Source organism: Muntiacus reevesi, chromosome 4 (genome assembly GCF_963930625.1).
Source record: "Muntiacus reevesi chromosome 4, mMunRee1.1, whole genome shotgun sequence".
Lineage (NCBI taxonomy): Eukaryota > Metazoa > Chordata > Mammalia > Artiodactyla > Cervidae > Muntiacus > Muntiacus reevesi.
In genome coordinates, this window is record NC_089252.1 from 90,196,092 (window position 1) to 90,207,039 (window position 10,948).

Sequence of the window (10,948 nt, forward strand, 5' to 3'; positions counted from 1 at the left end):
CTCTGTCAAATGAGGCATTCTATCATCCCAAAGATACTGGAAGGAGAAGATGCAATAGTGGATATCAAAATGTTTGGAAAAGGTAAAGTAAGATACTACTCAGATATAAAGTGCTAGCAAGGCATGAGCGTGTTATGTAGACACCGCTTATTGTCTCACATAAAAACCTAACTAATGGGTTGCAGCTGCTCTCCCAGTTTCACTATGCTGCCCAAGGACAAGAAGAAGAAACATGCTGGAAACCTGATAAATAAAGACAAAGATCCAGTGAAAAAATCTGGGGGTAAGGCCAAAAAGAAGTAGTAGTCCAAAGGCAAAGTCTGGGACAAGCTCAATAACCTAGTCTTGTTTGACAAAGCAAATATGACAAAACTCTGTAAAGAAGTTCCCAACTATAAGTTTATAACTCCAGATGTCTCTGAGAGACTGAAGATCGTGGTTCCCTGGCCAGGGCAACCTTTCAGGAACTCCTTATTAAACTGGTTTCAAAGCACAGAGTTCAAGTAATTTATGCCAGAAACACCAAGGGTGGAGATGCCCCAGCTGCTAGTGAAGATGCAAGAACAGGTCCCACCAATGTTACATTTTGGGGAAAAAAAAAGGAAAAAACTTTATTAAATAAAAAGATAACTCATAAAAAGTTACCTTTTTTCCCACAAAGACATTAAGACATATTTATTTTACTCTAAAATCATCTTTTAAAACTCCTTAAGTTCTCTTTTCATTAAACAATGCCCCTAATAGTCTCCCAGGTAACACAATCAAGATGCAATTTAGAAAACAAGTGATTACAAACACTTAATATTCATTTACTTCTTCCATCCTGTCATTTGTTATTGTAGCATTTATAGCTTTAAATATTAGTCCCATCTTATTTAGAACAACACTGGGAAGTGATGCTCATTTATCTATTTAAGAAAGGCAATTTGGAGGAGGGGTAGCTAGAGTGATAGCAATTTGTCATTAACAGCAGTTCTAATTAAATAACCTCATCTACACACGACTGCACCATCTTGTGCATTTTCCCTAAGTATCTTCTAAACCATAATAATCCACCAGATCAAAAATTCAACTGCTTATGAAAGTGAGAAAATAGTGATTTACATGTTACACTTTAAAAGCTTCATCAAAGCTGTAATAATTTTGTTGGATAAACAATGTGATTCTTGAAATTAATAAGAATTTCTAAATATGAACAATATGTACCCCGAGGAGAATATGATTTAACAAGGAACTGATAAATCATGTTGGGCAAATAATCTGCATACTAAAATGTGTGTAATGGAGACAGGAAATTAAATATTCAAACATGTAAATAATACACAGTTAGGTGTGTTGGGTCTTTTTCCTCCCCTTAGTTGGGTTAAATCCCAGCTTCACAATAATAGATGTCCCAGTGCAGGTCCTGGTCATTTATAAAAGAAAGAAAACAGAGTAAATTGACACGTATCCCAAATGCAGATTCACACGAGGTAGGAAATAGAAAGTTGTTTAATGAGCTCCATTTGGAATAGATATCTGGTAAAGAATGGAGGAAAATAGCTGTGAAATTTTTTTCTAGACTTCCAAATCTGGATTTGGAGCTCTTTCGTCTCAATTGAATAAGTGCCTTTGAAAATTGGAATCAATGTTGCAGGTCCAAAAGACCATGGTGATATGGAACTCAATGAAAATACTGCCAAGGTTAAATTAATTAGAATGTTTATATAGGACCTAAAATCTGTAGACAAGTGTTCTTGGTAGGCCATTCAGGAAGATCTTACCAGAGCTAGGGGACTAGGTGGCAAACCCATCAGACATTATTTTCTTCTTCATGATAATTATTTCTGGGAGGAGAAAACCTAAAAATTCTTCCCCAGTCTGCACAGGGAATGGTGCAAGTACAGATGCAAGGCATGGTGCAGGGAGGGAAAAACTTTCTGAAAGATTGGGCTGTCAAGACTGATAAATGTTAGCCAAGCAAGGAGCAGGTACATGCACTTTAAGCAGAGGAAACAGCATAAGCAAGACTCCAAAGTGACGAAGCATATGTACCAAAGCAGAACTAAGATGTGCAAAATGTTTGAAAATAAAACTTTAGGAGAAAAGGAGGCATAATTACCTACGCTTGTATTTTCCATGCTAAGAATTTTAGAAAAATTTAACCTGAATGCACTGAAGAACAAGCTTAAGGAAGATATGAGTAATATTGGCAAAATGTGTAATTGACAAACAGTTGGTATCCTGAATATATAAAGAACACTTACCTATCAATAAAAAGACAATCCAGGTGAAATATGTACAAAAGCTAGACAGGCAACTTCCAGATTACAAAGCCTAAATGACAACAAAAAAAAAAACACTTACAAAGATGTTTTGTTTGGTAGTAATCAGGAAAATGGAAATTAAAACATAACAAGGTACCATTTTAAATCCGTCAGACATAAAAATCTGAGAATACCAAGTATAATGAAATATGGAGCAGTCAGAACTCCCATATACTATTAACATGCATACTGGTATAACATTCTACAGAAAAAGTTAACAATAGCTAATAAAAGTTTAAAATGTAGATACCATTTGATCCTACAATTTCCCTCCTCGCAATATATCTTAGAAATGTCTCACATCATATATAAATATATGTAAGTACCATTATAGTAGCAGTATTTATATTCAAAAAACATAAATCACCTAAATATCAACAGAAATTAAAATAAAGTGTGCATACTCAGAGTAAAATATTAAACTGCAATGAAAATGAACCAGAGCCACATATATCAAGGGTGGAATCTCCTAAAATAAAATACTGAGGAAAAAAAAGAAAAAAACAAGTTGCAGAAAGATATATACCTTATGGTGCCAGTCATATAAACTTTTAAAACATGCAACATAATAATCTATACTATTCAGAAATGCATATGTATGCAGTATAATATAAAGATAGACGTGGGATGTGGGAATGATCATTGACACATTTCACAGTAAGGTGTTTTACAAGGTAGAAGCAAAGATCCTGAGAGTTTCTGCTTTTTCTGGTAATATTTTATTTCCAAAGCACAGTGGTAGACATATGAGAGCTCATTATACTATTTTTTGTACACATACAAGGAATTTAAAATATGATACAAATGAACTTACATGAAGTGGAAACAGACTCCCAGAGAAGAGACTTGTGGTTGCCAAGGGGGTGGGGGAGCTGAGAGAGGGAAGGACTGGGAGTTTGGAATTAGCAGATGCAAACTATCATATAGAGAAAGGAGAAACAACAAAGACCTACTGTATAGCATGAGGAAATATATTCAACATCCTATAATAAACCATAACGGAAAAGAACATGAAAAATATATATATAATATATATTTAAGCAATGACTCATAAGCCCTGCACTTTCCAAAGAGGATTCAGCAAGATGCTAACTTGATCTGGACTTGAGTCTCAAAATCAACTCTACAAGAATTCTATATTCAAAAATATCCACAAATGGTTAAATTTGGCAAAAGAGACACAAACTTAGAGATGGAAAACAAAATAGACAACTCAATTAAAAAGTAATACTAAGTTCCCTATGGGGGTGGGGATGGGAACATAATTTAACCTTTCAACCCCTCGCTCCATATTTATTATGTGGTGATAATAATACAGGGAATGTTGTGAGGATTAATAAATTCATTTCTCAAGCTTTGTAGATAAAATTGTGCTCCATAAGTACTTTATTTTAAGAACTATGAAATGGTTTGTTTATGCCAGTGTCTAGTCAGCCATTCCTTAAACCTTATCTCCCAGTTCTGGGTTTTGAGATGAATATGGGGTCTTTTAAATAATTGCTAGTAACCTTTAAGGATTAAGAATTTTAAGCACTGGTTCACAGTGAATATGTGACCAGATATATGTCACACAAGAGAAAGTCAAAAATATAATCCCTGAGAGGTTAATGACACAAATTGTATTTAGAGTTTCAATTTGCCACAGTAATTCCAAACACTTTAGTATAAGTGACTGTGGCCTTCACACCCAGTGTTTGCCAATACAAAGACATCCTGATTAGGGGTCTATTAGAAATAAGTTAGGGTTTGAGCTAGAATACAGTAAACAAAGTTGTAAAATTCAATGGAAATATATACACTATGCTCTTCATAAAGATAATTAAAGAAGTTTTTGAGTAGTTTTTCTAGAAGCAGGCAATGAAGTGTTAGTCGCTGAGTCATGTCCAACTCTTTGCGACCCCATGGACTGTAGCCCACCAGGCTCCTCTGTCCATGGAATTCTCCAGACAAGAATATTGAAGTGGGTTGCCATTTCTTCCTCCAGGGGATATTCCCAACCCAGGGATCAAACCCTGGTCTCCTGCATTGCAGGCAGATTCTTTACCATCTGAGCCACCAAGAAGCCCCTATAAGCAGGTGATAGTTTATCCCAACTCATCCACATTTTCTTGCCTAGCCTCCTTTTGGAAAAAAGAGCACAAAGTTGGAATAAAGCTGGCCCACTTTCAATAAAATAAATTTTGAACCAAAAATTCTGGCCATTTTATGATAATTTTAGATGTATTCATTCATCCCACAATTACATACCAGAGGAATGCTTTTTATACTTGTCTTTTAGCAGCCATATTAATACCCATGGTTAGGTACTTACTAGAATTCTAGGTACTTACTACACGACTGAGAGACTGAACTGAACTGAATCCTCACAACAATACCTAGGAACTATCACTGTCCACATCTTATAGGTTAGGAATCTGAGGGTAAGAGAAGTTTAGGGAAATTAAGAAAGTAGTGTGGCCCAAGATTCCACTACTGGCAACTGGCCTAATTGGGTGCTGAACTTCCTTTTTAACCATGATGCTATATTCACGGCAACAAGTACAAAGTGTACACTCTGATGAGTTCTACAAAGAAAAGGTATGTGGTCTTAAGACAGACTAAACGAAATTTAAACCAACCAGGCAGTAGGAGACACCTGAGCTGAAATCCAAAAGATGACTAAGACTTTATACAAGAGAGACAATAATTCCAGGAAGCAAGAAGAAGAAATGCCAAGGGCCCTGTGGCAGGAAGCTAGGACTAAAGGCAGAGAAGATGAAATGAGATCACTGGGGTAAGATGAGACAATGAGGACAGACTGGGGGAGAGCAGAGATGCCAGACAACACAGAGCATCCATACCACAGGAAGGAGCTTTGTCTGTTAAGATCAGTAGGTGGAATAATAGCACTGGAGGTGTTTAACAAGGATGGGAGGGAGTAGAGCATATCCACTTTTTGAGATGACCTAGATTCTAGAACCAGGAGAAACATCAATAACCTCAGATATGCAGATGACACCACCCTTATGGCAGAAAGTGAAGAAGAACTAAAGAGCCTCTTGATGAAAGTGAAAGAAGAGAGTGAAAAAGGTGGCTTAAAGTTCAACATTCAGAAAACTAAGATCATGGCATCCAGTCCCATCACTTCATGGCAAATAGATGGGGAAACAGTGGAAACAGTGGCTGACTTTATTTTTCTGGGTTCCAAAATCACTGCCGATGGTGATTGCAGCAATGAAATTAAAAGACGCTTACTCCTTGAAAGGAAAGTTATGACCAATCTAGACAGCATATTAAAAAACAGAGACATTACTTTGCCAACAAAGGTTCATCTAGTCAAGGCTATGGTTTTTCCAGTGGTCATGTATGGATGTGAGAGTTGGACTATAAAGAGGCTGAGCGCTGAAGAATTGATGCTTTTGAACTGTGGTGTTGGAGGAGACTCTTGAGAGTCCCTTGGACTGCAAGGAGATCCAACCAGTCCATCCTAAAGGAGATCAGTCCTGGGTGTTCATTGGAAGGATGGATGCTGAAGCTGAAACTCCAATGCTTTGGCCACCTGATGCAAAGAGCTGACTCATTGGAAAAGACCCTGATGCTGGGAAAGACTGGGGGCAGGAGGAGAAGGGGACGATGGAGGATGAGATGGCTGGATGGCATCATCAACTTGATGGACATGGGTTTGTGTGGACTCTGGGAGTTGGTGATGGACAGGGAGGCCTGGCATTCTGCGGTTCATGGGGTCGCAAAGAGTCGGACACAACTGAGCGACTGAACTGAACTGAACTGAGACTCTAGAATGGGCTTCCCAAGTGGCTCAGTGATAAAGAATCCATCTGCCGATGCAGGAGATATGGGTTTGATCCCTGGATCAGGACGATCCCCTGGAGGAGAAAATGGCAACCCACTCCAGATTCTTGCCTGGAAAATTCCATGGACATAGGAGCATGGTGGGCTATAGTCCATGGGGTCACAAAGAGTCAGACACAACTGAGCACAAACACACACACATACACACAGAGAGAACAGACTGAAAGGAGTCAGGAAAAGATGTCTGAGACTATTAGATTGATTCAGTTCAGTTCAGTCACTCAGTCATGTCTGCCTCTTTGTGATTCCATGGACTGCAACACGCCAGGCTTCCCTGTCCATCACCAACTCCCAGAGTCTACTCAAACTCATATCCATCGAGTTGGTGATGCCATCCAACCATCTCATCCTCTGGTGTCCTCTTCTCCTCCTGCCTTCCATCTTTCCCAGCATCAGGGTCTTTTCCAATGAGTCAGCTCTTCGCATCAGGTGGCCAAAGCATTGGAGTTTCAGCTTCAGCATCCGTCCTTCCAATGAATATTCAGGACTGATTTCCTTTAGGATGGACTGGTTGGATCTCCTGGCAGTCCAAGGGACTCTCAAGAGTCTTCTCCAGCACCATAGTTCAAAAGTATCAATTCTTCGGTGCTCAGCTTTCTTTATAGTCCAACTCTTACATACATATGTGACTATTGGAAAAACCATAGCTTTTACTAGACAGACCTTTGTCAGTAAAGTAGATTGATAGTAGAGAGATAATGGTGGTAACCTCATCAAGGAGCTGCTGGTGGGGGTGGCAGGGAACTGGCACAACTGAGACCTACTTAGGAGATGAAAAGCAACAGGGACTGGGAAAAGGGAAGTAAGGGGGAGATCAAGGACCAGCAACTCTTAGGTTTCATTCATGTACAGTCTGAAGCTTGTACAACGTGCACCAACTACGGGCTGATGGTTACATGATTTTCAAAGTAAAAAGCAGTGCCTCAGGAAAAGTTAGCCCCTGGAGTCAGGTTTGTGGTTTCCCCATATATCACAACATAAAATGCAAAAAAACTTACTAGAGAAGGTTAGGGGCTGCAAAACATCCCCCAAAGGCACCTAAGGGCTTTGACTGAGGACTTCAATCATTCATTTAAAAAGCAAATAGCTTTGGTATTAGAAAACAGATATTTTTCATGAATAGGGTAATCTGGTTTTGCTCCAGGCATCATTTCAAACATTCTCTGGAGAAGTACTTCTAAGTCTCAGTTTGCATCTCTAAAGAACCAATGAAATCTGTGCCCTCTCCCCCCACCACGTGGGCTGAATGGCATATCACGGACCCAAATCCTTTCTTTCTGGGCTGTCCAGGTCTCTTCTCTGGGCATGATATCAAAAATGTTCACCGGCACATAGTGGGCAGGACATTCCTGAATGTCACACTGAGAGGCGCCCACAGTGTACTATCTAACCAAGAAACCAACTTAAAGGTAGCTTCTTTCATTCAGAAAGTGGTTATAGTGCAAGTCTAATACAGAGCAGGTTATCTTGATTCCAAGCCAATAAGCCAAGTCCTATCTTCAGGCACAAAGATCTACAATCCAAGTCAATGGCAATTAAGGCAGCACAATCCTCTAGAGTCTTATGGCTAGTCCAGAGCATTTCTCTAGCTTCTATTCAGTTTTTGTTAGCTCCAATTTCCTTATCTGCACAATGGGTATAATAACAGTCCATGAGAACTGAAGGAAGTAATCAATGAATGATACACTGTCTCCAGAATATGTTCTTTACAAATGTTCATCATTATGATTATGCCTCATCTGGTGATATTCAGAAAATTAGGTGAGAACATAGATGTCAGAGAAAAGATAGTCCTTAGCTACAGGAGTTTCAGGCTTCTCTGGTGGCTCAGTGGTCAAGAATCCACCTGCAAAGCAGGAGACACAGGTTCAAGACACGGGTTCAAGCCATGGGTCGGGAAGATCCCCTAGAGCAGGAAATGGCAACCCACACCAGTACTCTTGCCTGGGAAATCCCATGGACAGAGAAGCCTGGCAGGCTACTGTCCATGGGAATGCAAAAGGTAGGACACGACTTAGTGACTAAACCAATACCACCACCACAGGAATGTCACATTCTAGTGAAAGAGACAGGGATCAAAGGAAGGCATGTAATGAGAAAAATCAGGGGAAAAACCTTGCCAGGCCCCTAACCCTCTGTCCCCTTGCTCCTCACAGTTTTTTCACTATGCCAGTCCTAGGAGGGTCCTGGCACAAATCTGTAGAAGAAAATGTGAAGAACACTGATCTTGTTAAAAAAAAATATATATATGGACAATGCATCCTGAGGCTTTGGTCTAAGAACCTAAGGATCACTAAACTTGGCTGTCTCATGCCACCATTCCACAAATGCCAGGGTCACAAATCTCACCTACACACAAAAGCACATTTGTATTTATTGTTGTTGTTGAGTCACTAAATCAGCGTCCAACTCTTTGCAACCCCATGGACTGCAGCACACCAGGCTTCCCGGTCCTTCACTATCTTCCAGAGTTTGCTCAGATTCATGTCTGTTGAGTTGGTGATGTTATTTAATGATCTCATCCTCTGCTGCCCTCTTCTCCTTTTGCCCTCAATATTTCCCAGCATGAGGATCTTTTCCAATGAGTCAGTTCTTCACATCAGGTGGCCAACGCACTGGAGCTTTACCTTCAGTATCAGTCCTTTCAATGAATATTCAGAGTTCATTTCCTTTAGGACTGACTGATTTTATCTCCTTGCTGACCAAGGGACATTTGCATTGAGGAAAAGATAAAGCGAGATGCTAAGTGAACAGCCATTGAAAAATAAAAGCAATTAACCCAGTGTCCATCTAGTCAAAGCTATGGTTTTTCCAGTAGTCATGTATGGATATGAGAGTTGGACCATAAGGAAAGCTGAGTGATGAAGAATTGATGCTTTTGAATTGTGGTGTTGGTCAAGACTCTTGAGAGTCACTTGGACTGCCAGGAGCTCCAACCAGTTCATTCTAAAGGAAATCAGTCTGAATATTCATTGGAAGGACTGATGCTGAAGCTGAACCTCCAATACTTTGGCCACCTGATTAGAAGAACTGACTCATTTGAAAAGACCCTGATACTGGAAAAGAGCAAAGGCAGGAGGAGACGGGAATGACAGAGGATGGGATGGTTGGGTGGCATCACCGACTCAATGGACATGAGTTTGAGCAAGCTCAGGGAGTTGGTGATGGACAGGGAAGCCTGGGGTGTTGCAGTCCATGGGGTTGCAAAGAGGTGGACACAACTGAGTGACTGAACTGATACTGAACTGATATTAGGCTTCTCTGATGGCTCATCAGCTAAAGAATCTGCCTACAAGGCAGGAGATGCAAATCAGTGTCACAAAGGGATACAACTGAGCAACTAAGCACCTATACATGCTCTGCAATGTGCAGATGAATGCAGGGCAGAATGAGTTTACATGAGGTCCCAGTTTGGGGGCGGGGGCGGGGGGCAAAGAAGAATGGTTTTTCTTTGGGTGGGACAAGGAATAGCAGTTTTCAAGCTTAACAATACAGGGCAAGATAAAATGATAAATGATGTGGTGGAGATGATCATTTGATGGGATTTTAGAGCAATTAGAGAACAATAAGCATAACGCCTCTGTCCTTTTTAAAGAACAGAATTGGGTGAAGAAAGATGATCCAATGGAAATTAGAGGCTGTTCCAGGGTACAAACAATCTGAGTGATGAGCCAAAGGTGGAAATGAGGAAGGCAAATTTCCAGGAAACTGGAGTGTCTACCGTGAATCTTAAAAACTTACACATAGCTTCAAAGAAATTTAATCTTTTAAAATCTCACTTAACCATACTTTCATTTCATTGTTTATATTTCAGAGTGGGCATGATTGCATATCGGCAAACTGAGACCAAAAGTTCATCTCCAAAACTAAGCCAAGTAGCACAGTGGAAACAAAGGTCTAAAGCCTGGCTAGATACTTGCTTTCTCATTTCTAATCTCCTCTTGGATATTATTTTCTCAGGTTCCATGAGGAAAACATGAAGAACTCTTTTTTATTTCTTCCAAGAACTAAAAGAAAGCAGTCAGGGGTCCCAAATTGTAGGCAACTGGAATTGAGCTAAAGATTCAGTCTCTCCTATGCTCCTGAGGAGGAGAGTGAAAGAGCCGGCTTAAAACTAAAGATCTAGGCATCCAGTCCCATTACTTCATGGCACATAGAAGGGAATAAGGTAGAACTAGTGACAGATTTCCTCTTCTTGGGCTCTAAAAGCACTACAGATGGTGACTGCAGCCATGGTATCAGAAGACGATTGCCTCTTAGCAGGAAAGCTATGACAAACCTAGACAGTATGTTGAAAAACAGACATTACTCTGCCAACAAAGGTCTGTATAGTTAAGGCTATGGTCTTCCCAATGGTCATATATGGTTGTGAAAACTGGACTGTAAAGAAGGAAGAATGCCTAAGAATTGATGCCTTTGAAATGTGGTGTTGGAGAAGACCTTTGGACAGCAAGGAGATCAAACCAGTAAATATTAAGGGAAATCAACCCTGAATACTCACTGGAAGGGCTGATGCTGAAGCTGAAGCTCCAGTATTTTGGTCATCTGATTCGAAAAGCCAACTCTTTTGAAAAGTCCCTGATGCTGGGAAAGATTGAGGGCAGAAGGAGAAAAGGCATGAGAGGATGAGATGGCTGGATGGCATCACCGATGCAATGGACAAGAACTTGGGCAAACTTCAGGAGATAGTGAGGGACAGGGAGGTCTGGCCCACTGCAGTCCACGGGGTTGCAAAGAGTCAGACACGACTGGATGACTGAACAACAACAATGTTCCTGAGAGAATATTATTCT

The 10,948-nt window shown here is 40.2% G+C and overlaps 1 pseudogene; it reads left to right on the top strand.

Annotated features, from left to right (window-relative positions):
* The first annotated feature begins 204 nt into the window (after nt 1-204).
* LOC136166342 (small ribosomal subunit protein eS25-like) lies at nt 205-668 on the top strand (annotated as a pseudogene).
* The last annotated feature ends 10,280 nt before the right edge of the window (nt 669-10,948 follow it).